This window comes from Pantherophis guttatus, chromosome 9 (assembly GCF_059756535.1).
Source record: "Pantherophis guttatus breed Tessera chromosome 9, ASM5975653v1, whole genome shotgun sequence".
Taxonomy (NCBI): domain Eukaryota; kingdom Metazoa; phylum Chordata; class Lepidosauria; order Squamata; family Colubridae; genus Pantherophis; species Pantherophis guttatus.
The window spans coordinates 11,908,009-11,934,938 of NC_142071.1; the positions used below are offsets into that span (position 1 = coordinate 11,908,009).

General features: G+C 39.6%; 1 long non-coding RNA gene across 1 annotated transcript; it reads right to left on the bottom strand.

The window, feature by feature from the left end:
- On the bottom strand, positions 1–24,767 carry LOC117677023 (uncharacterized). The gene is made up of 4 exons (XR_015729331.1): positions 24,418–24,767; positions 23,482–23,553; positions 8,052–8,183; positions 1–3,087 (listed from the first exon to the last, which is right to left on the bottom strand). It is a non-coding gene; the product is annotated as an uncharacterized LOC117677023 (long non-coding RNA).
- Between the last annotated feature and the right edge of the window lie 2,163 nt (positions 24,768–26,930).

Genomic DNA, 26,930 nt, shown 5'->3' on the forward strand with positions numbered 1-26,930 from the left:
TGAAGGAGCAAAACGGTTTATTAGAATATTTGCAAGAAATACCTTTTGCCTACAAGCAAGTATGGGTGGGAACTCCAAAATAGACAAAGAAATAGAACATGAAGAAGTTAAAGTGCTCTGGGACTTTAGAATTCAAATAGACAAGCATCTGTCATGCAACACCCCAGAATATCAACAACAATTGTTGATAAGGATGACAAAAAAGTCTGGATAGGAGATGCTGCAACTCCTAGAGACAGCAGAATAGAAGAAAAAGAGCTGAAGAAAATCACAAAATATACGATCTGCAAATACAAAAAGAATAACTGCAGCAAAATAAAGTAAAGATGGTACCAATAGTCATAGCCACCTTGGGTGCAAGACTAAAACATCTGGAACACCATTTGAATACCATTGGTATTTTCAAAATCACCCTGGTCAATTGTAAAAGATAGTTTTATTTGGAGCAATTTATATCCTGCAATAATGTCTTTAGTATTACTAAACAACCAATGTCTCTCCCAAATTCTTGGAATAGACGAGATAGGTAGATAAAAATGATAAAAATGCCAGATCCAGTCTAAACATCCAGCTGACTATCTAACCATAATAATTTATTAAACTTTATTAGCAGAAACAATCTCATACCCATTTACAAAGCATGAAGTATACATGTTCATTTGGATATAGAAATTTAGTGATTGATTTATTTGATAGGGGACCAACTAGACCTTCATAACTCCTTGATGATGTGCAATTTTTTTTATAAAATCCAGAATTTTCTAATGAAATTTGTTCTCCATTTTTTCCAATCTTTCTTTCCCTTGGAGACACCTTTTTATTTCCTTGAAAGGGTCAGATTTCTTTATAATTATGTAAAAGAAGGTGCTGTTGTTGTTTTTTTTTGTTACCCCCCTCTGTATCAATCTGTGGTTTCTCTGATTGTCCTCTCTTCTTAAACCTGGTTACACTTTCCTTTCCCTGGGATTTAACTGAAGTATGGAAAGCCAGGAAGCCCAAAAATAACTGGAGAGAACATTGTAAAATGAAAAACAGGAGATCAATTGCCAGCTTGTAAATATCACACATAGAATAATTTCTGCTGAAACTTTCTATGTTTAATAATAGCAGTAATAATAAAAAAGCAAAAGCATTTTTTCTCACTAACCTGAATCGAAAAACATTCCAGCAAAAATATTAGCAAACTGCTAATTCAAACACATACAATATATAGTATGTGCATGGGAAGTAGGAGAAGGAGAGAATCAATACTCAAGAACGCCTAGGGTGTTATAGAAGATTTTACAGCAACACCAGAGGAATGGCGGTAGAATTCCCCATGCCAAGACAAGCCTCGGTTGATAATGCATTAATGAATACACATCAGTATGGATTTCAGAACAATGGTTCAATTCTTGTGATTGCCCCGAGCTTTGTCATAAAAAACAGCAGTAGCATTTTGGCATATTTGTTTTGCCTTCTAGAAGATGTCTGATGCACAGACACAGACCCTGAGGAACCCAGTTCATATTTCCCATCAGAGGTGTTGACCTTCTAAACCAGAAGATCCCCCTCTTCTGAGGAATCACCCTGAAAATCACCCTGAGGCATGACATGTAGGAGAAGAGCTGGGGATCGGTGTTAAGCATGTCATCAGCTTAGAGCCATTACGTTGCTGCAAATGGTCCAAGGCTAACCCCTCTTGAGTTCTGTTGATCCTTAACTGGTGCCAATTTAATATTGAACTTTATTTGAAGATTTTTGCATATAGGCTTGAGCAATAAATATTCTGAACCGCAACTTAACATATGGTTCTGATCCTTTGCACCTGACATGGCATTTTAAAAATCTTTTCAAATCATTTTCACTCTTTTGGGAAATGGATGTATGCGTGGAGAGTTTAATTTATATTGATATGTTTTAAGGAATGTATGTCTTCCTTTACACTTCCTTCTCCTTTTGCTTCCTCTTTAAGGTCTACAGGTTGTCCTTGACTGACAACCATTTGTTTAGTGAATTTTGAAGTCACAATGGCACTGAAAAAAATGCTTATAATCGGTCCTTGCACTTAGAACAGTTGCAAGCATCCCAATGGTCACATGATCAAAATTAACTTGGCAACTGGCATGTGCTTATGACAGTTATAGTCATGTAATTGCTACTGCTATCTTCCCAGCCAGCTTGGGACAAACAAAGTCAATGGGGGAAATCGGATTCACTTAATAACCATATGATTCATTTGACTACTGCAGTGATTCACTTAATAACTGTAGCAAAAAAAGGTGTAAAATTGGGTGTGATTCACTTAACAACACCTTGCTTAGCAACAGAAATTCTGGTCCCAATTGTAGGCTGTAAATTGAGGATGGGTACAATTGGTAATGACTTGGAGTTAACCTTTTCAACATTAAGAATGTTTATTGGAGCTGGTTCTCCCTTGTAACAAGTTAGGCTTAATCACTTCAGTGATCCATCTAGCACAAGTCTCTTTTGGTCCCTGCTCTGTGTAATGTTCCTGTAATGTAATGTCCCTGCTCTGTTTCAAACACTATCAGGTATCAAAGTGCAGAAACTATCACTGATCCTGTTAAGCTTCTTAACTTGAAAGAATGGCAATAAGTCTGTATTTAACCATCATTGAGACAAAAGTTATGAAGATACCTATTTTCTGGAGGGCCACACCTTTGTCAAAACATTTACTTATTTGTTCAAAAAGCTTTTGTATGCTTTCCTTGTTCAATCACTCTCCCTTGTGCTGAATTATATTGTGGAACCAAATTTTCTCAAATGAGCACATATTTAGCAATGAGGGAAAATCTGTGACAAATTAGTTAGAACATGCTTGTGTGTGTGCTTGTCTGTATGTGTGTGTACATCATTTTTACCAAATGATGGACAGCCTGCCTTGGGTTCTGGGTGGGAAGAATTAAATGGACAATAGTGAGCAGATTTATTACAAACTATAAGCACTGGGATCCAAATGCATTGTAATTGCATCAAATTTGGTGCACAATTTTGTCTAATCTTCAGTATGAGCGCTTTCATTCTTCAAGCATCATCTCTGTTTCCCAAAATTCCTCGCAGTACTATATAAGCCTAAGAAGTAGCCTGAAAGAAATAAAAAGAGCTGTTATTCCTTGCTTCAAAGTGTGCCTAACTGCTCACACATTACATATAGATGTCCAGAATAGGATTAAAGTAAGTTAAAATGGCAAAAAAGCAACTGATGGAAGATAATGGATAGAGTAGGTGGCAGGGAAAAATCTTACTACATTGCCCTTTTGTAAATCGAGTATTAAAACTAGCCAATTCTTCCCAGGAATGGTCTCAATATTTCCACATAGACCCAATATTTCCCAAAAGGATAATGGATCAGGAGCTCAGCGGATCAAACATGGTTGAAATTTGGGGTAGGATCCAATGTGGGTCAGTCACCGGGACCAGCGGTATAGTCTTCTGAGTTTTTGGACTCATGCTAGAGCCCATCCTCAAGGAACTTGTATGTGTTGATGGCTGGCTATTAAGTCATTGGCTGTTGTTTCCTTGTGCTGCAAAGCTGGCCATCAGCACCCCAATCAACAACTAAAAAACCACACACAACCAGGCATCATATAAATACCATGCATAGAATAGCCCAAAGCACATGTTCTGTTAGAAAGAAATTCCCTGAGGATGGGCTCCAGCACAAAAGCTCAGAAGACTAAACCTCTGGTCCTGGTGACCGATCCAGATTAGATCCTGCAGTGTTATCCTGGAACACGTATATTTGCCTTTATTTGTAAAATTTGGGACCTTCCATTCATGAAGCAGCTGTTTTGAACCCTGAGCCAAAATTATAAGCATTGTTATCCTTCTTTCTCCTTCCTTTGCATCTATTTCTAAGAAACTCACTGGTACCTATATAGCCTATATAGCTGTGATGGAGAACCTATGGCATGCATGCCAAAGGTGGCACGCAGCACGCGTGTGCCTCCCACCAGCCAGCTGGTCTTCGGGTCTCTGCTGCAGATGTGTGGGGGGAAGGCGCATGTGGAGGCCCGCATGCACATGTGCAGGGGGTGCATGGGGAGGCCGTGCACATGTGTGAGGGGGCAGGGGGTGTGCGGGGTGTGTGCACATGCACAGGGGGGTGGGGCACACGCTTTGGGCACTCAATCCGGAAAAGGTTAGCCATCATTGCTATATAGGAAAAGGAGGAGCACCCTACTTCATATTTCATTGAAGGAGGAAACAATGGTGCCATGGACTTCTACAGATGAGGAGATAGCCTTGGCACTTTGCTTTGCACCTAAGGTAGAGTGATCTGCATTGTTTTCATATTTGTGCCTTGTTTATACAACAGATCCACCCTGTCCATGATCTGGTTTTGTCCTCTTCCCCATCTAGGACTAGGCTCAGGAACAGCCTAGCCAACAATGGATATTGTCTTCCCTATAGCTCTTCTTCAGTAGTTAGATCTTTGCCTTCTCCCTTTTATAAATGTCTTTGCCACAGCTCGCTCCAAGGATGAGCGTAATATCTCCATGGCTTCTTGTTAGCTGCACTCTAAGCAGGAAAGTGACTGGCCCTGACAATATAATTTACATCGCTGTATAAAACTATCTGTGGAAGCCAAGCTAATTTCTGCCAGATTAGGCTATTTGTCTCCGCCACTGTCTAACGGCGCAATCTATCAGAGGGCCGTTTTCAAATATGGCTTTTCAAGCGTGCCCTTGAGAGGCAGGAATTGATTGGGATCTTAGAAAGCAAAATTACAGCAATAACTTAAAAGAAACAATAATTACTGAATCATACCGGTGTCAGCACTCTGCAAAACACGAAATAGCCATCAAACCTCAATCCAATATATTCTGAAGCAAATTTATTGAATGGAGGAGCAGAAAAAAAAGTATTGCATGAGAGTTTCCCCCCCTTCATTTGCTCTCTCTTCTCCCACCACCACTTCCACCCCCCTCTCCTGTACATATGGTTATCTCCAAGCCACAAGCGAATGAGTCGATAATTCTTGTCACTGACTGCTCCATTTTCAGAGAGTCCAGAAAAGATCCATTAGCTCCCTCCTAACGCAGTCCGTGTCTCCCCCCCTTTCTTTTCCCCCTCTGGTTGTGCTTCTCAGGCAAACAAACATATATAACTAATCATCTGTTAAAATGCCGAGCTCCCTAATAAATCTTTGCAACTGAAATACTTTAATGGGTAATTAATTGATCCTGTTCCAGAGGAGTAATAAGATAATAAATTAGACAATATTTCACTCAGTCATGTCACTGTACTGTTAATGGCACTGTGGGGCTGAGCTGAAGGATAATAAATTACCCAGAAATTAACTGCTAAGAGCTTTCTGCAGAGAAATTGGCTGACAGGCAAGCTCAGTGATTTAAAATCCCAATGCCATTCTGATGTTTTCAGTATTGTTCACTCTTCCCATCCCACTCTCTTCATAGGCCTTTGGTATAGAAGCATTAGCTCATATTTGGAAACCACTGAATAATAATATTGGAGGACCTAGCTGGGCGGGGGCAGCATGGATTACAGCTAACAAAGTCCCTTGCTGCTGATTCCGCTGACTGATGGGAATTGAACTCCAAAACATCTACAGGGTTGCCAGTTGCCTATCTCTTGACTTGCAGCTCCCACAATATCAAGAAATGCATAGTAGTTGCCAAAGTCTGTTTTAGATGTCAGGGATAACCTTTGATGGGATGCTGTCCTCTGAGCCCCTGCCCCTGGGTACAACCACCTTTCATCATGGCTGCTGCCTATCTACATTATTCTTCCCCTGAGCCCAATCTGAATTTTATGTTGGATGAGAGTTCTTTTTTATTCAACTCATTGCTTCTTTGTTTGCTTGTTTGCTTCCTTGCTTGCTCAAAAACAAACAGTTGATAATCAATAACAACAAGGAAGTGGAAAAGAAAACTGGTGATTGGCATGGACTCTAATAGTTGTCCAAGATCATCTCTGATGGTGATCCTCATAGGATCAAATCTTTCACAAATGTATATTTCCACTGCAGAGGCAAAACAGTGTTCTCTTTTGGTTTGGCTTTGAACCAATTGGTCTATTGTGGCAACATCTATTTGATTTTTCTTAGGATAAAATTACACAGTGATCTCTAACAACAACCCTAACAGCCAAAATACCAAATTCAGTCCTGCTCCAAACATTTCCCTCCTATTTCTGGTACCCTTCCATTTCAATTTAATTGTATTTTGAACGCCTTTCTAAATAATGTGCCAAGTCACTCCAAATTTCACCCATCATTCATTTTTAGAATAATTCTTGCAGAGCATGTTTGACAAAAGGAGTCACAGCTTACAACCCAATCATGCCACTACAGTGACAGATTTCTAATCCTTTGGGCAAGTTCATTTTACATCAATTCTTTTGATGCTCTCTCCAGATGGTAAGTGATAATCTCTGACAAGTAACTACCAAGGGGGCAAAATGAATTTTTCAAGGTTTTATTTATATTTCTACTGTCTACATGAAGCTAAGATTCAAAGAAAATATGGCACTATGGAGGCAGCTCCCAAACTTGTTTAACTGGGATGTACAAATTGGCTTTGATCCCAAAATCCATTTGGAAAATTAATGGAATTTTCCAAATCTGTTTTTAAAAGGCATATGTACATATTTTTCATCATCAAATGGATAGAGATGCATTTGATGCTATTTGGAAAGTTGATTCGAATGGAACATTTGATCAAAGGGTCTTCTGGTCAAATCAACTAATCTTTAAATAGCCCTTCTATGTAGACTAAGATAACATGGTGAACCACAAGCAACAGAACACAGTAGAAGGAACCAGAAATGTTCAAGTGTAGAACTAAAAATTTGTTTTTCTTTTCTATAAAGGAAATCTGTAGTCTCACTGAACATTACAGAATTACGGAGTTGGAAGGGACCTTGGGGGTCTTCTAGTCCAATGCCCTGCTCAAGCAGGAGACCTTTCCAGACAAATCTCTTAAAATCTCCAGTCTCTTCTTAAAAGCCTGCAGTGATGGAGCACCCACAAATTCTGAAGGCAAGCCATTCCCCTGGTTTATTGTTCTCATTGTTAGGAAGTTTCTCCTGTTGATAATTTCTATCCATTGTTTCTTGACTTGCCTGGAGAATAGGTTGATCCCCTCTTCCTTGTGGCAGCTCTTTAGATATTGGAACACTTCTATCATGTCACCCCTAGTCCTTCTTTTCTCTAGATTAGCCATACTAGCCATACCCAATTCCTGCAACTGTTCTTCATATGTTTTAGTCTCAAGGCCCTTAATCATATTAGGTGCTCTTCTCTGCACTTTCCCCCCCAAAGTCTTAACATCTTTTTATAATGTGGTAACCAAAACTGGATGCAGTATTCCAGATGTGGTCTTATTAAAGTTTTCTAAAGCAGAACTAATACTTCATGTGATCTTGACTCTATCCCTCTATTTTTGCAACCAAGCCTTGCACTGGCTTTTTTGGCTGCTCCATTTGCCCTAGGAGAGCTAATCCAGGTGTTCTGCCAAATGCTCTGATGTAGCCATGGTGTCATAGATGGGAGTTCCTGAATAGTAAAGGTTTTTTTAGGAACTATTATTCTCTCAGCAGGTCTCACTCTTGATTCTGACCCTCAGGAAACTGCAAAGGTTAGGAGTCTGTGGTTTATGTGCGACATTTGATCCAGAGATTTAACCTTTTTGACCGCACCCAAAGTGGGAGGTGGGGATGTTCCCACCTTAGACAACCACAATCAAGAGAATCCTAAAGGAATTGTATTTCAAGGCTGCTCATATATTAAACTAACTGAGGCCTTGAAAGGGGAGAAGGAGTCTTGGTCTATGGCAGGGTCATTCATCAACTGCTAATCTTAACATCTGACACTTTTATAGCCTTTGATTACAGTCGAGTTTAAAAGAACTTTGTTGAGATTCATTTTTCCTATCAGGTTTTTGCAGTTCCTGATAGAACAGGAGTTTCAGGTTAGAAGTTTGCTATCCTTCTCATTGCATTTGTCCTTTCTTTCTCAGTTCACCTCCAGAGCACAAAGTGCAGAAAGATGCTTATTAGTCATATATCAGTGTGGTGGATCTCACCGCATTACTCTTCCTTTGCTTAAAATATTTGCTTCTCCTTCTTTCAGAGTTCTGTGGTTGCTTATTCTTCAATGTGACATATGCAGTCACTTGTCAACATTTCTGGATCTGCATAGTCAAGTAAGTCAGTCTCTGCAAAATAATAAATGAACAGTTTTAAAATAGCAGTATTAGTGAAAGGACAAGGCGATGTCATCAGCTTTCACAAAATCTTCCAGATAAGAGTCTTGTGTGGCATTGCTAAAGTTTTTATAGTAATTTTATTAGAAATCACAATTTAAAAATGTTAACAAATACAAATTAATAAATAGTTATATACTATAAAGGAATAAAAAGTTCAGAAAAAAATAGAAAGTTGGTAAAGAAAAGAAAATGAAAAGAAAAATATAAAGAAATGACTTTCCCCTTCATCACAAGTATCACTTTCTCTTAAAATACAAAAAAATGAACAATTTTTCCCTGTCCCATGTCTTACCTAGAAACAAATCCATCATTCAGTTCTGATCAGCAAAAGCCCGTTAAGAGATAACAATATATCTATTTTAATCTTGATGAAATAAACCAACTTTATATTTCTTCCTTTTACTTTTAACAATCTTGATGTTTAGTTGTTTTAAATAATAATCTAGAACTCCCCCCCCCATTTTTCCCTTATCCTTTCTCACAAAATTCTTCAATGTTTTAATAAATGTCTTTTGTAAATCCAACATAGGAAAGTTGTTTTGATCTCTCTTTTGGTTTGTTATTTGTATATCCTTTTAATTATTAAAACATCAACTGGTTTCATTTGTATATCCGATGTAGTATCTTTTTCCATATCATTCTTGTAATCTGCCAGTTTTAAATCCATTTTCAGATCAGTCTCAGTTTTGTCTGGTAAAACTTGTTCCTCTTCTTCTGTCTTGTTCAGGAAATGTTTTGTCCAATAAATCTATCAAAATGGCAGTCATTCCTAAAATTAACAACTGGTTCATTGTGCAAAAATATCATTCAGTATGTCCGTTTCGCTCTATTCCTATTAGTAAGCCAGCTCTAAGTATTATTCTCCTTTAATTTAGTTCTTTCTTGTACCCTCTAGTGTCCATCATTAATAGTCTCATCCTCTCTTGTTTTTTTTAAAAAGAGAATCCTAAACAAAAGAATTTTCCCACAGGAAGGATTCTTATAATTAATTCCAAAATCTCCAAATTTATCTTGATGCTTAGTCCATTTGTAACTTTCAAAAATAAATGCTGTTTATTAAAAAAAGTTTTAAAATTCTTAAACTTGTATGTACAACATCTTTTGTTAAGGACTGAAGAAAACTTTTCAGATGCTGTAAAACCTGTTGATCCAAAGGTTCATAATATCTGATAAGTAGTAAACAAACTATTTCCAAAAGTGATTAGAAAAGGAAGTATGTGAACCTAATATCCCTTTGGACATCGTTGATTGTGGTTTGTGTAAAAACATGGTTTCCCCCTCATCATCCAGAGCTCTAAACACACTGGAGCTGACGTCTTGCAGTCTCCTTGCAAGATGCAACTATATGAAGCACTTGTATAATCTCTGACATTATAAAGAGCCATTCTACTTTCTGGCTCTTCTTTGGTTGCAGTTGTCATCTCAGCTATCTGCAGTTTGCCATTGCTTCTCTGGAAGTCCCAACATTGCTAAATTTATGAGCAAATACAGCTCTGCTTGATTTGGGATTTTGACAATGCACTGCAACTACTGCACTAGTACACAAATAGTGCAATCTGTGCTACTTTATTCAGGATTAGGTTTCTCCTCTGTGGCAAAAGCTTAGGTGGATTGCACATTATTGCTGACTTATGCTGTTTGGTTTACCGCAATAATCAATTGAGCTTTATGTAGACATTTTCTTACTTCTCTTATTTTGTGGCAGTTAGGCTTCCCTATTTATTGTTTTTTATGACCATTTATACATTGGTTCAAAAACAGAGTTTACTCATGAAGATTATGCCACAATAAATCTATAAATGTAAACAAACATGGCTGTGTTGGAATATATATGTTGAATGACAGTACATACACAAGGGCATGTTCATGCATCTTGCTTAATCTGGTTAGCATTAACCATTTCCTAGGTTTGCACAACACATAGAATCTTAAACTGATTTGTATTACTGCTCAACCCAAGTTTAGCATATTTTCCAAATGCGCCTAGATCTTTATGATTATACTGCATGAACATAGTCATGTTTAGCTACATCTGTCGTGGCCCGAGTCAGATGAGGAGGAAGTTGAGGGGGAGCCTGGGTCAGTTTCCAAGCCTTTGGAAGGCTCTCATGAGGAAGCAGGATCAGAAGCAGATGCAGAGCAGGGGCCTTCTGTCCTCCCCCAGGTGGAGAGGCAGCTGTCTTTGGGGCCTGAGCTGAGTGAGTGGGAGGAAGAGATCAGCACTGATGATGTTACCTAATCTGAGTAATGAAACTTCTGCAAGAAAACAACCAAACTCAGTGAGCACCAAGGACCCCTTATTTCAACTCTGAGGTACAAATATTCTCCTTTAAATGTCAGAATGCTTTTACTTTTATTGAAAGTTTTCTTCTCCCACAAATAAAGTGATGGATATTCTGCCTCTTTCTTATGGCAATTTGATACTTCGTATGACTAGAAGCACTAATGATGAATGTAACATTTCAATATTTTGGATACAAAATAAAGACAAGAGTCACTAGAGAAATCTCTGATGTTGGGCAAAATTGAAGGCAGTTGAAAAAGAAGCTGTCAGAAGACTACCAAAGTTACTGACAGACAGTCCTGACAAATCATGTCCATTGGGTCATGAAGCATAAGCAATGGCTGTATGATTGATCATTACTACTACCTCACTGACAAAAAAAAAATACTTTTTTTCCTCCTACTTTTTGAGTGGGGATATTTCACTTCTTTCTATTGCATTTCAGCACCACTATGGAAAATCAACTTTCATCTTTAGAATGTGGGGAAAGAGGTAGCTGCAGATTGCCAGGAGAAAGAAGGCTATAAACTGATAAGGCCATAATGGATGTAATGTTTTTGGAACCTGGAGAAGATGGGAAGAAAAGGAACAGATTCCCAGATGTGGAAAGTTTGTGCAAATATTTCTAAGGTCAAGTGTTTATTTATAATATTGATTCCCAACAGTGAAGGATTCTTCACTGGAATCTTACCTATTGAAACTGTTTTGCATTAACTCCGAATGGTCAATTACAGTATGTGATGGGATTACCAGAATCAGCAGGTGTGAAATGTTTAAAGTCTTTAAAGAACATTATAGGATGGGTTATTTTAGAGAAAAACAATGTTTTTAGTTTTTCATGGGCTTACAAACCTCACAAATGAAGGCATATATACATGTTGCAGAATAATGGGTGGGAGGATCCAATCTGGGTCAGTCATGGGCCTAGAGGTTTTGTCCTGACCGGTGACCAACCCAGATTAGATCCTGCAGTTTATAAACCTATTGCATGTTACTCCCAATCTCCTTGAAATACCACACATAGAAAAATAATGTTAATTATTTGTCACTGAAATCCAGTTTTGGAATCTTGGCAGCTACTGCAGGATGCAGAACAATGGGTAGAGAGGACTCTTAGTAGGTTTCTAGCCTGCAATACATCTTTCACTGTCTTAAGAACTGCAGTCTTGAAAAATAGGACTGATCCATATGGCTCATATCTGTATCATTTGGATATCAATAGGGAACAATACTATAGCAGAAACCAGGGAAGGTACACACACACACACACACACACAAATGTAGAATGTGACTGATCCAAAATATGCAGCAATACATAATTTGAAGTTCCAAAATTTGTTATAGGGTGATGCAACAGAATCTATTGGGCCAAATTCTCAGAAGGGAGGGCGTGCATTCCAGAGGATTAAGAGGCAATTTAGTTCAGATAGTTTGTGTGTGAGAGAAATAGGGTGAAGACATCCTTTCTCTAATTGTTCCCATAGGATTAATGTAGGGAGTAGATTTCCTTAGTTTGGCAAGATTCTGTCTATAGGTGAGGAACATTAAAGAGATCTGCTTGGAAGAATCATTGCATGTTCTTTCCTGGTTTTGAGGGGCTTGAGATATAATGCCATCAGGTTGTAGGCTACAACCTTCCACCACGCAAAGAATTTTGGATCACTCATATTCTTCTTACCTTGGGTTTACCTTTCTTGACTACTCTACCTTGAGATGAAAGTCATTGGACAATTGAAAGCCATTAGGAATATAAATGGAGAGGTCTTCTGAACCAGTTACGCCCTCAAGTGCATCTGAGGGTCTTCTTTCTCTTGCATGTTCTCCTTTCTCCCCCTGCTGCCTTTGAAGAGAGTAATAATCGAGTAGAGTTCCTGGCAGAACTTGCAGATGAGATTAAAAGCAAATCAAAGAAGAAAAATCATGGCACAGTTTATGTCTCCCTAATTAAAACTCCGCCAGTCTTCCTTTTCTCCCCCCCCCACCCTTTTTTTCCAACTAATGTTACACTAACGAGCTGAGTTTAGTGGCATTTATGTAGATAAAAGTCCTGATGATTGATCTCAATGGCTTGTTAAAATTAGTTTCAGTCCACCATATTGATTTAATTCCATTGCTTGAAAGTGCTAATTAATAATGATAATAAAAGTGTCTGGGCTCATTATTATCAGCAGGCAAGTTGGGGACAGGGAAATGCCTCTGCCATGGGGACCAGTGTTTTGAATTTTAAGCCCTCTCACATTGTCTGGAGGAAGAGCAAAGAATCCAGAAGGGAAATCAAAAGAGAACAGGAAGTCAAATGGATCTCATTCTCTAAAGGAGCTTTCCAGGATTCTGTCTAACAGTGGAGATTGTGAGAATGTCAGGGAAGTTCATGGCTGTCTATCACAATTGTACTAAACTGTAGTTTTCTTAACTATGGTTTATTAACTAAACCACACATTTCTCACAGTATTTCAGATCCAGGCCCCATATGTTTCATGTGCAAACAATCCATACAACTCACTGAGCTTCAGACCACAGGTTGATAAATCACAGTGCTGGACTTCACCCAACAGGCTAACCCCAAATCAACAAAAAATATTATGGCTCAACAAATTGAATGAAGCCAGCTCTAAAGAGCAAATTGCATATCTTTTTTTTTTCACACTTTCAACTCAGGGCAGAGCAATTGTGGAGAAGGGATTATTTCATTCAATTTCTTTTGAGAAAAGCTAAAGCACCTTCCTGCCCTTCCTGTTCTAAGCGTAGCCAAACAACGATGCCCCTTCATGGAAGTGGCTTTTCAATGCTGTGGGATGAAAACTAAAGGGATATCTGACAACACCTTCAAACCAATTTTTCGAACTTTAATCATTCACTATGCCAAGGGCAAAATCTTGTTAACAATGCAGATTAAAGTTGAACATGGAGATTAAGGACAATGACCTAAAAGTTGACCAAAGATGAGTGTAGCAATGAAATAATTAAAGACATGATAACTAGAAGGAAAAAACTTTGCAGTATCTCTTTGTGCCTTAAGCATGTGATTATTTTGATTAATGGTTAATCCCAGACTCTGATCTACCTATTGACTTGTTTATTTACTTATTTGAATAACTTATATGACTGCCTAGTGTTCACAACAATTGATAGCAACAAGAATGAAAGCAGAACACACTTGCCCCCAGGTGATAAAGCAAAAAACCTCCTTAGGCAACCCTCATTCTAGCCCAATGCTTGGGGGAAGTGTCAGGTTTTCTTGGCCTTCTGGAAGGTCATGGATCTCAGATGAAAGTCTATTTCAAAAGGCTGGGGCAGCCATAGAGAAGGTGAGCCTTCAAGGTCCCATCAGATGGTAATATTTAAGGGAGGGGTTCTGGATGTTCAGATGGGTCTGACTCTATCATAGAGTTGCAAAGAAAACATCATAATGATCATCAACACACCTGACTCTTCTCCCATGCTTTTATCCAGAATTGCATATGAGACCAATTTTGATATGGGCAATAGAATATTATCACTACTCTCAGTTTTGTGTTGCTCGTATTTTGGCTTTCAGTTTTTTCATATTAGCTTTCTGTGGTTTTTATTTGTTTTGCTTTATTTTGGTTTGGGATTTTGATTCTCTTTTATTTTTTATTATTTTTATGCCACCCGGATTCATAAACAGTAAGAGGTGAATGAATGAATACATGAATAAACATTTAATATGTCAGAAGTATAAACGAAGAGCAATCATGTCAGCTGTATTAAATTAAATTAAATTTAGTTTAAATTAGATTAAGTTAATTAGGAGTTTGTCCTGACCCCAGCTACTTACTGGTGTATACCTCTTGACAGTCTTTTCAAAATTCAAATCTTCAGTTTGAAAAAAACAAACGTTTTTTCTGTTCTGATCTCTCAAACTGGACTCCCTTTACTTACTTATGAGATTACATGTAAAATTATAAATCTCTCCTTAATTGAGAGTAAAATGGGATAAGAATTTCATTTGGACCTAAGAACTGCATTGTGCCTGTGGAGATTCTCAGTCATCCATGTCATGAGTGTCCAAAAGGTGCTTTTTCAAGAGGCAACTGGACTTTCTTTGTTTTTCCTTGAAGAAGTTTCGCTTCTCATTCAAGAAGCTTCTGCTGGAGAATGGAAGGTTTTACATTCCTTGTAGGAATCTTCCATTCTCCACCATTCAGTTAGAACTGAAGAAGTTTCTTGGAAGAGAAGCAAAACATCTTAAAGGAAAAACAAAGAAAGTCCAGTTGCCTCTTGAAAAAAAAGCACTTTTGGGATAAGAACTGCATTCATGCACTTTATTTATTTATTTATTTATATTTATTTTATTTAATTTATATACCGCCCTACTACCAAAGGACTCACGGCGGTGAACAGCCACAAGATAAAAATACATCATACAAAAGTTAAAAACCATTTAAAAGTACATTAAATAATTTTGGCCCAAAAAACAAATTTAAAAACACCCAATTTGTATAAAACTTAAAAGCAAATTAAAAGGGAGAGTCAAGCCAGACCAGCCTGCTGGAATAAAAATGTTTTGAGGGCGTGGCGGAAAGTGCGTAAATCTGGGATCCTCCGTATCTCTGGGGGGAGCTCATTCCAGATGGCAGGTGCCCCCACAGAGAAGGCTCTCCCCCTGGGGGCCGCCAGTCAACACTGTTTGGCCGACAGCACCCTGAGGAGCCCCTCTCTATGGGAGCGTACTGGTCGGTGAGAGGCTACTGGTGGCAGAAGGCGGTCTCATAAGTACCCTGGTCCTAAGCCATTCAGGTTTAGTTCCTGAACCTACTAACACTTCTTATGCTACACACAAACAACAAGTGGATTTCTAAAAATGACAGCTGCTATTTCTAGGGAAATTAACCCTTTACAGACCATTATCCATGTCATACAGCTCCAGGAAAAGTCAGAGAGCAGGATACTCTTTAAATGGTGATGGAAGTGGGAATCCAAGGCTAGATGTTACCATCTTTGTAAAATTATTTAGATAAGAGGTGGAGCCTGAAAAGCTAAAGAGATTTTAAAAACTTACACTGCTCAGTTGCATCTTGTAGGTTTATTGAGAAATGTGACAATAGGACAGCATTTTTTCCAGAGCACACCATCACCTGGATTCTGACAGGAGAGCTTCCAGTTGCAGAAATAAATTAGGTGAGAGGAGATCTTCCTCTCTCCCTCCCCCCTTCCCTCATTCTGTCTTCTCCCTTTCTAATTTTCTCTCTGTCTCTCCCTCATTCATCATTTTCTCATTCCCTCTGTCTCACACACATATAGAAAGTCAGCTAATGGAGTCAGGCAATAATTCAGACTTGCTTGACAGCAATGGTAATTTCAATAAATAATTATGAAACATTATTTTGTCTCCTTCTCACAGTTTCATCACTGGGCTTTCGGGGCTCATTTAAAAAAAAGGAAATTTCCCACTTCCATAAATGTTGTTCTGTTAGGACAAGAAAATGGAAGGGGTGTGTATGTAGCAATGTTATTTCTTTTCTTTCTTTTTTTAACTCGGGTTACTCCATCTATTTTTTTGGGTGTTTAAATATCAATTCATTTCATGATTCATTCATTAAAATTCCATCTGTTTTATCATGCGTTCATTAAAATCAATTTGTGTTCATTACTCATGCTAATTGATGCACATCTTGTCCTTTGGCATTTTTTTGTAGTGGACATCAACAGAGGGATACATTAGAGACATTATGGAAAAGAAAAAGAAAAGGAAGATGAAAAAGGACTCTATTGTTAAGGAATAAGGATAGTTCCTAGGCAAATTGTATCTTTTACTATTGAGTATAAATATTTATCCAACTGAGTCTTCCTGACTTCTTATGGATCCATTTAATTCTAATGGAAGATTCCATGAAAAAAAGCTTTTTATGGCTTTCTCAAAAGAGATTTCTTTACTAATAATTTATAGTATTATTCCAAAACAACAGACATAGTGACAGGTTTTGCTTCATTTTGACAAAAGCTAGATGATGCTGGAAAAGTTTAATAGGTCATTTATGGGAAAATAGCCTATTAGAAGGTCCAATTTAAAACAGCAGCTGTGGTGGCACAGTGATTAAGCATGCAGTTCGATCTTGACCGGCTCAAGGTTGATTCAGCCTTCCATCCTTCCATCCTTCCAGGGTCAGTAAAATGAGAACCCAGATTGTTGGGGGCAATAAGCTGACTCTGTAAACATATTCTCTGACTCTGTAGAGAGGACTGTAAAGCACTATAAAGCTGCGTATAAGACTAAGTGCTATTGCTAGTGTTATTACTACTTGTGAGAAATTGTTGGAAAAAATCCCTGGAAGAAGTCAATGGCTGTTTACTTCTATAGTCAAGAAAAGGATATACAGGTAGTCCTCGAGTTACGAATGTAATGGAGCCTGCCCATTCCATTCGTAACCTGAGGATTCGTGGGAGTGAATCTCCTATCTTGACGGGATCACTCCTTCCTTTCATCCATGCATTGGCTAATCTAATGCGAGATTAGTGCACATGAGGTATTTCAGGGTGGGGAAGGCCATGTGGGGTCTAGCGATGGAACAGGCCACCTGCCTAAAACCACCCAAGGCCTCCCCAACCCACTGAAATACCTCACGCTCCCCACAATTGCTTCCCCCCAACCTGCCACGGCAGGTCACTTACCATGCGAAGATCTAGCAAGTTGTCTCCTCTTCAGCCTCTCAACTATGCACGTACCTCTGCAGCTCCATTTTGATGTGCTCAAGCCTTACCTGGTACTTTGCAAAGTGCTAGGTGAGGCCTGTGCAGGCCAAAATGGAGTGTCGGAGGGGTGGGGCAGGCCCATACACTTCCGAAGTTCCATTTTGGCCGGCAAAGTGCAGGACGAATGTTGCAGAGCCTCTGTGGGTGGTTATAAGGGTGAATAACTGCCATGGTGCTACAAGATTCATAGTTTCAGGACTTGTTCGTAAACACTAGGGGGCCCTGAGGAAGATGAGCTAGACAAAGAGGGCTAAAACATGTCTTTCTTTCTTTCTTTCTTTCTTTCTTTCTTTCTTTCTTTCTTTCTTTCTTTCTTTCTTTCTTTCTTTCTCTCTCTCTCTCTCTCTCTCTCTCTCTCTCTCTCTCTCTCTCTCTCTCTCTCTCTCTCTCTTTCTTTCTTTCTTTCTTTCTTTCTTTCTAGCTCTGGGAAACAAGATAATATTCAGAAGCAGCTCAGGTACATCCCTTCCTGATTCATTGCAGTATTGGAAGAGAAAGGATGGATGTACAGAAGAACCAGACTTGCAAGATTTTGTTATTGTAGCTTATCTCAGTAAAAGCAGTTCTAGTCTTCCTGTTGAGTTGATGTCCTGCTCTGGTCCACCTAGTAGGACTGATACTTCTGAAGAAAGTCTGAAACATCATCCATCTGATTTCTTTGCCCACAATATTGGTGGAGAATTTTGCAAGATGACATGTCCCCCCCCCTCATGCTCTGCCACCTCCATAATGTTTCCTAATCCCTGGAGATCACCTGTTGGGGAAAACCAGGAACAAGAGATCCTAAGATGAATAACATCACTTCAACCCCTTTCTCCTGCAGAACAGCAGTTCTGTATTTACTCACTCTGCATTTCAGCCTCTTTTGTCTACTCTGGAATGAATGCAGTTGTATTCCCAGTTGTGGGAAGCAAGATGTGACACAAAGAGTTTGGTATTTGTTTGCACATGAAACATATGGAGCCCGGCTGGATCCAGAATATTGTGACAAATGAATTAACCACTTGGGAAGCTTTCCAACTCACACCCATTCTGAATGCCAGAGCAGCAGCTGCCCACCCAGTTTGCTATTCCCTCATTCCTTCTCTTTGATCCACCCCCTGCTGATAAGGCCACTACTCTGATTGGTAGAACATTGAGCTTTTCTCACCAATCTCTGTTCCGACATGGAGCCCTTCTACACACACACATGTAGAGAACAAGCACCATGGTGAGTTTGGTTGAATGAGTCATAGAAGTTTTTAGCACCTGCTCACTGGAAAATCTGTGCCAAGCTGAGGCTTCCCAACACACTCATGGGGAAAGGAATGGAGAATCTGAAACAGCCTCCCTTGTCTGTGAGCTTATGTTTCAAATGGGGCAGCTAATTGGATTGTCTTTTCAGAAGGGGATGGCTGCAGAATATTCATGATTTGCCTGTGGGCATTATCAGACAATTAGCTCTGCCCTGTTCCATTCCAAAGCTGTTGCACCTGCTTTCTAATCACTGGGTGCCCTGATGACAAGGAATGGCAATCTGCTGCTTTTCTCCTTGGGGCTCCATCATATTTCCTATATATAGATTCTCAGAATCTTGAAAGGGGCCATTTAGGTCATCAAATGCAAGCTCTGCTCCATGGAGGAATCCAAATTAAAGCATCCCAGACAGATGGCTATTTCGCCTCTTCCTGATTCAATATCACATGGGGAGATATAACTACTATAAAACTATTTTTTAAAAAATCCATTCAACTGTGGTTTGCCATTGTCTCCTTCCTAGGGCTGAGGGAAAATGATTGGCTCAAAGTCACTCACCTGGTTTTGTGCCTAAGATGAGGCTAGAACTCACAGTTTCCTGCATCAGGATAGAACCTGGGAGACCATGAGTTCTAGTCCTGTTTTAGGCACAAAGCCAGCTGGATGATCTTGAGTCAGTCAAGATCTCTCAGCTCAACAAAGAAGGCAATGGCAAACCACTTCTGGAAAACCAGAACCACTTGGCTATTGCCAAGGAAATAGCAGGGACCTTTCCAGGTGGTCTGAGAATTGTACACGATTATCAGAGACTATCTGAGAGTCGTGTACAAAAACAAAGATGCATTGAAAAATAAGATTGAAATAAACAGTTGCAGAGTTTCAGCCTCCTCAGGGACATGTTCACAGACCTGCTTTTTTCTAGTTCCTGTTTTCCAGATTTGTAAATCATCTGTTCAGAAGGAAACAGAGGACACAGATAATTTTAAAGAAGCCTGTCCACAGAAGCTGCCATGCCAGGGATCAATCAATCAACCAGAATAGAGCTGGAAGGGATCTTGGAGGTCTTCTAGTCCAATCACCTGTTCAAATAGGAGACCCTATATCATTTCAGATAGGTGGCTGTCCAGTCTTTTCTTAAAAACCTCCAGTGACGAAGCCCCTGAAACTTCTGAAGGCAAGCTGTTCCACTGGTTAATTGTCCTCATTTGTAGGAAGTTTCTTCTTAATTCCAGATTGCTTCTCTTCTTGATTAGTTTCCATCCATTGTTTCTTGTCTTCTGATGCTTTGGAAAACAAGTTGACACCCTCTTCTTTGCAGCAGCCCCTCAAATATTGGAATACTTCTACCATGTCACCCCAGTCCTCCTTTTCTCTAGACTGGCCATACCCAATTCCTGCAGTTGTTCTTCATATGCTTTTGTCTCCAGGCCTTTAATCATCTTAATTGCTCTTCTTTCCACATTTTTTCTTTTGCACTTTTTAGGCTTAACAGATGCTTGATCTACTAGTATTTTATTATTCCCCCCCAAACTTAAACTTTTTGCTTTTCAGGATACTGAAAAAAACAAGAGGAGGTCTCCACATGCTGGGAGAAACCACAGGATTTGGAGAAGTACAAACAGCTTAATAAAAACAAAATAAATAACAACTGCCTTGTTTATAATGAGAAGCAATACATTAATATTTTAAATTTGAAAAATCAGATAAAATAAATCATTTGTGCATACCCATATACACACAAACAGTTCAATGAAGATTGAGCTGAATATCTCTACCTCTATCTTTATCTCTATCTATCTCTATATACATACATACATACATACATACATACATACATACATACATACATATATGGAAAAGCAGAGGGGAAGGGTGTGCAATTCTTTATTTTAGAGCCTTACAACCTTACAGTATCCTGGAGAAGGAAGAGATTGAAATCTGTTAAATAAATGTGAAAGGGAGGGATAACTTAGTACCCTGCAAAGAAAATCTATTATATTTAGTTTTCCCTTACATTCTTTTATAGGGTATTCATAGAGGTGGTTTAGTACATAGCAGAAGCCAACAGAAGGGGCTGAATCTTCATAAACTTTTTCCTACATGCCCATATACTGCCTCTGTCTGAAGGTTAACCCAGTTCTCTTTGCTCTATGACTCGTCTTTTCTTCAGTTGCAGTTATTAGTTTCTCAAGTCCAGATTTTATAGATACTTTTTTTTTTTTTACCATGGACAACCAAGAGAATAAACAACTATATAAATGAACTAATCAATTCAGAATTCTCTCTTGAAGCACAGATGACTGGACTTAAACTATCCTAATTTGGACACATTAAATGAAGACCAATTAGTCTGGAGAAAGCTCTAAATCTTGGAAAGGTAAAAAGACAGGGAAGAGAATAACCAACAGCAAGAGGATGGACTTAGAGTGCAACATTGGAAGACCTGAAAGATCAGCTTAGGAACAGATTGTTACAGAAGAAATCTATCTACGTGGTCATCAAGACCAGACACTAACTTGATGGATCACTATCACCATCATCTCCTTTAGCTTCCATGGGTCTTATCACTTCTTTTTACCTCTTTAATAGCGTAAAGTCCTTTTTGACTTAAGAACTTTGGCTCCTTGCTTGCTTCTATCTCAATTCTTACTTAATTCAAGTTCCTTTCTTTCAGTCCTTTGATGTTCTGTCACCTTTCTTCAGTATCTTTGCTCTTGGGTTCAGTGTTCATTAGCCTGACAAAACCTATGAATTCTTCCCAGTTCATAACCATCGTTTAAAAAAAGCTTAATCCTTGCCAAAATGATGCTTTCTTCTACAATCTCAGAAACTGGACTGCAAACAGTTCAATTGCATAAGCCAGGGGTCTCCAACCTTGGCAACTTTTAAGCCTGGTGGACTTCAACTCCCAGAATTCTTGGCTAAGAATAGTGTTAAAGTCCCCAAGTCCTCTTATAAATGATAATGATAACACAATTATCAGGCAAAACAAAAATTAAGTTTAATGGTGCAAAGCCTGGGTATAGTTTGAAGGTAATTCATATTAATTATGTTTGGATTAAAAGCTTATTTCTTTTGTTAGCATCTGCAAGTAGGAAATTAGCAGTAAAATGCATATAATTACTGCATCTTATGGAGGAGCTGTGTTGAACTTAATGGAGCATTCACCTTCTCTCTGTGCATACAACGAACAGTCATATTTCACATTTTGTAAAATGCAGAAAAAATAAATTACATGTTTAACGATAAGAATTACTTAGAATGATAATAGAATTGGATTGGTTAGTTAATATGATGAGACATTCAGGCCTGCGCAGGAAAGAAAATCCACAATAATATACTGTAAAAAAATTGCAAGCAAGGAAAAAGCTGAATCCCTCTAGATAGGAATATTTTTACAGTATCTCTAATTTTTTGCATTATGGTGTTTTTGAGTATATCCATACTGCTCACTTGTTTCATCATGCATACAGGTAGTCCTTGACTTAAAGCAGTTCATTTAGTGACTGTTCGACATTACAATGGCACTGGAAAAAGTGACTTATGACCATTTTTCACATTTATTGCAGCATCCCCATGGCCCTGTAATTTACATTCAGATGCTTGACAACTGGTTCATATTTATGATGGTTTCAAAGTCACGGGGTCATGTGATCACCTTTTGTGACCTTCTGACAAGCAAAGTCAATGGGGAAGCCAGATGCACTTAACAACTGTGCTACTAATTTAACAACTGCACTTGTTAAGTGAAATAGGTTGTAAAATGGGACAAAACTCACATAACAAATTTCTCATTTATCAGCATAAATTCTGGGCTCAATTGTGGTCGTAAATCGAGGACTACCTGTATGCATGATGAAACAAGTGAGCAGTATGGATATGCTCCTGAGGCCAGTAAAGGTCACACCGTCCTCTAGCCTCTCACAGTCCACCACAAAAGCGGCATCTGCCATATTTTTCTGCATTGTGTTGAAAACAGGTTTTTATTTTGATTTGCACTCACTCAAGCACTGTTATCCAGTTTCCTTCCTTCAACCACCCTCAGCTGGGTCTATGGTTGCTGCCTTGTAGCCCTCTAAACTCTGCTGCAGTTGTTATTGATGGGGTTCATAGCTTTAAGCACACAGTTGCTTGACATGCATCAGCTGGTTTAATATGCAGCAGAAATTTTTAAAGAAATATTATTTCCTGAACTGTCTACTTTACCTTTTAAAAAAAATACTAACGCAAAATATGATCATTTTTAGTCACTGGAGTATAAATTGGGGTAAACTGTTCTATCTCAAGCAAGTAGAAAAAATGATGAAATAACACATCAGTGGATTTAAGAAAAAACAATACAGTGGTATTTTGGAGGAAGAAATATATTAATAAAAATGGCTTCAATTGAATTTTGAATGTTCTGCATATTGCACAAAGCAGAGGTGGGCTGCTACTGGTTCGGACCGGTTCAGGCGAACTGGTTGTTACGATTCTGCACAGTTCGATGAACCAGCAAATCCCACCACTGGCTGCCCCCGCCCACCCTGGCCTGCTCTGCCGCAGCCCACCCTATTTCACCTCGCCCGCCTTGGCTGGTGGCTAGAGTCATGCCCGTGCCAAGCAACTCTTTGGCTTGCTCACCCAGACCATGCGGGGCCCCTGATCTCTGCACCTTGCCTACTTGCCTGCTTTCTTTTTTTTTTTAAATAGTTTTTATTGAATATAAATATTAGAAAAGACATACATAACATATACACAACAAACATTTATACAACATATACACAAAAAGAGTGTAATTTCTTCTTAAGCATTTTTTCAGAGTGACGTTCTACAATTCTACTTATAATATATTCCTTCACCTCTCTTTAATCTAATAATATTTTTATTACATATATATGTATCAATCGGTAATATATCCCCTATATTTTTTGTATATTTCTAATTTTTAACCAATTATACCAATTATTCCATATTTTATAATAGTCTGATTCTTCTTTTTCTTGTAATTCTTTGGTTAACCTATCCACTTGCCTGCCTTCGCCGCGACCTACCACACAGCCCATCTGATCTTCGTGCATCATCCGCTCTGCTCACTGTGGCTGCCTGCGAAGGTAAGGCACTCAGCTGAAAATCAGCCTTGGGATGGACACGGTGAGGCTCGGCCACCTTTCGGGCCTGGCTCTTGCCATCCTTCTGCCTACATACCACCCATTCATCCTTTGCCTTGGGTCAGGCCCAGGGGACATGCCGGTCCCTGGCTCTGGCCTTCCCCAGGGCCTCTGCCCACATGCTACCCGCTCACCCTTCATCTCGCGTTGGGGCCCAAGGGACACGCTAGTCCCTGGCTCTGGCAGCTGCCCAAATGCCCATTCACCCTTCACCTCGGGTTGGGGGAAGTGCCAGTCCCTGGCTCTGGCCTTGCCTGAGTTACCACCAGTTCACATCATGCACATGCTTTGCACGCAATCGCTGTGCACATGCTCGCTTCGCTCACACATGCAATGAACTTGCACTTCGCGCAAGCACATTAGGAAATAAAACAGCTGAGGCATGGCAATCACCTCAGCCATGCCTTACAGCTGACCAAAAAACAAAGGAAAGAAAGGTAGGTATAGCGCAAGGGCGGGGGGGGGGAAGGCCAAACTTACATTCATATCGAACTGGTTCTTTCTCCTATGAATATTTCCACTACCGGCTCTCCTGAACCAGGGAGAACCCGGTAGCAGCCCAACACTGGTCAGGGGATGTGACAGTCCCTGGCTCTGGCCTTTCCCAGGGCCTCCACCTGCATGCCACCTGCATGCCGCCCGCATGCCCCCCTCTGGCTTCAAACTACACCTCCCTGGGCCAAAGCAATTTATCCAGCCTGTGTGGCCTGTCATCCTTGGCCAAAGGGCCATGGGGCGGGGGCAGTGGGGAGGGTGGCGTGGGCACAGGGGGTCAAAGCGGTTTGGGTAAGGTTCTTACCTGTAAGAAGTCCCATCCAGAAAGCGCTGCAGCAGAGAGAAGCAGCTGGGTTGAACCTCCAGTGTCTCTCAGATCTTTCAGCTGCTTTTTCCAGCCCTTGGTGTTGGGCAAGCCTCAGTCGCTTGCAGAGATGCTCCATGTGCTCTCTGGGTCAGCAGCTGTTTCTCTCTTCCGCTGCTCTTGCTGGGAGAACGTCTTGTGCAGCACAGCAAAATTTAGCAGGCGTGAGCCGCTGCTTTGGGTCCTGTAAGTCCCATCTGGAAAGTGCTGCGACAGAGAGAAGCAGCATTCAATCTGGCTGCTTCTCTCTGCCTCAGTGCTTTCCAGATGGGACTTAGAGGAAAGCGGCGGCTCACAGCTGCTAAATTTTGCTGTGCTATGCAGGACACTCTCCCAGCAAGAGCTGCTCTTTCTGTTCCTGTGGCAAGTAAGTATCCTAATGGCCATCAGACTCCCAGGGGGAGGGATCTAGGCCAGCTAACCTTGTAGGCTGTCTGTGTCTCAGGCTTGGTTGAATCTTGCTGGGTGACATATCATGATGTGTGACAGTTGTGTTGTGAAAGGGTGTTGCTGAGCAATTCCTATTCTGGATTATTGGCTTTGAAGTTTGACCTGATTTGGAACCTGATTTGGAATCCTATCACCCTGGAGGCTGGAGCTGAAGGGCTTTTGTTTTGTAGATAGGAATAGGATGGCCCAGTCTTTCTGGGGCTATTAACAAAGGTGGGGGCTGTTTTCCCCTTTTCTCATCCAGGGAGGTATAATATTCTGCCTTTTTAATACTTCCTAGAATATTTCATTCTTCTAGGAGATGGGTGGGTGCTAACTTTCTACAGAATAAAATGGTAACGAGAATGTTTGGATTAGTATTTGGTTACATCTGATTGTTTTTTGTGTGAAATCTTTTGGAATAGTAGAAAACATTGTGATATAATTGCCTGTTGGAAGAAATTTCCCTGTTTGTTTCCAGCTGGGACAATTAAGGTGATTGTTCTGAATTCTGTCTTCCTGCCTTAATGGGTTAATCCTATTCCTGGGGCTTTGTCTTTCCTATCCTGAGGGTTAATTCTGCCAGGAAAGAGGAAAAGAGAAGTTCCAGGTGTGTATAATGGCTGTACTTAAGTGTTTCTATTCTCAGTTGTTACTTGGGCTGCTCTGAGTTTTCCCAACGGGGGAAGGGCTGGCTTGAGTCTCTTGGCACAATTTCTGATGCTGTGAGGTTTTTGAGTTGGCCACCCCCACCCAGTCACATGACCACCCAGCCACGCCCACCCAGCCAGTCATTAGGGCAGAGAACTGGTTGTTAAAAATTTTAAAGCCCGCCACTGGCACAAAAGTTATAACCACTGAACTATTGAAAAGTTTCTATAACAAGTATTGCAGTGGTGCTAAAAAAGGCAGCAGGATGCAAAAGTTTATTGAGTTAAAATGGGAATCTACATTAGTGTGGATTTTTTTTAAATTTTAAAGCTGGTTGTTTAACCTGTGTGCACCTCTATATATAATGTTTGCTTGGATGCCTTAAGTTTACATATTAAAGATTAATATAACTTTAGATATATATTATTTTATATGCACATACTTTACATACACAAACTATGGGTAGGTCTTACGTTGATCTCCTCTCTGCACATACACACACAAAAAATCATTTTGCACAGACACAGACAGACACACACACACACACACACACAAAAACCCACAGACATCTACCTACTGAGACCTATTGAGAGAAATTGATTGGCCATTGGTTTTCAGGGAACAAAAATTTGGGATAATGCAGGAGCATAAGAAAAGTCCAATGGGGGTTGTGTTAACTGGCAGTCACAACTGAACACCTGGCATATTCTGCCAAAATGTCCCAATCTCAACAGAATTCTCCTAAACCAGCATAGACTCCAGCTAGCATCACCTGGGATAACAGCAGTCAAAGGATGCTGGGTGGATATGAATCAGTGCCATGCATCCTCTGGCATTAACTTGTCCCTCTTCTAAATTTAATCAGTTTTGTTGCCGTGAATGGGCAATGCAGAAAAATTAATTTTACTACACATATTATGTAGTGCTCAGTTTCTATCTCATTCTGCTTCCTGGCTCATTTTCTGCTTCCTTAGCTAATTTTAGGACATAGTTCATCTGAGATATCCAATGATTGTAGTCATATTATGACATCCTGAAAAGGTATGAGTGTTGGAGGAGGATCTTCTTGATCAGAACATTCTGCATATGCAAGCTCAGTGGTCTACAGCCCGAAGGTCACATGAAATAATAATAATAATAATAATAATAATAATAATAATAATAATAATAATAATAATAATAATAATAATAATAATAATAATAATAATTTTATTTCTATACCGCCCTTCTCCCGAAGGACTCAGGGCGGTGTACAGCCTATTAAAAACACAAAACAACATCAGTTAAAATAGTTTAAAATTATTAAATGAATTTGGCTGAATTTTAAAACCCCAGAATTTTAAAACCCAATTTAAAATTGTTATATTGATAGC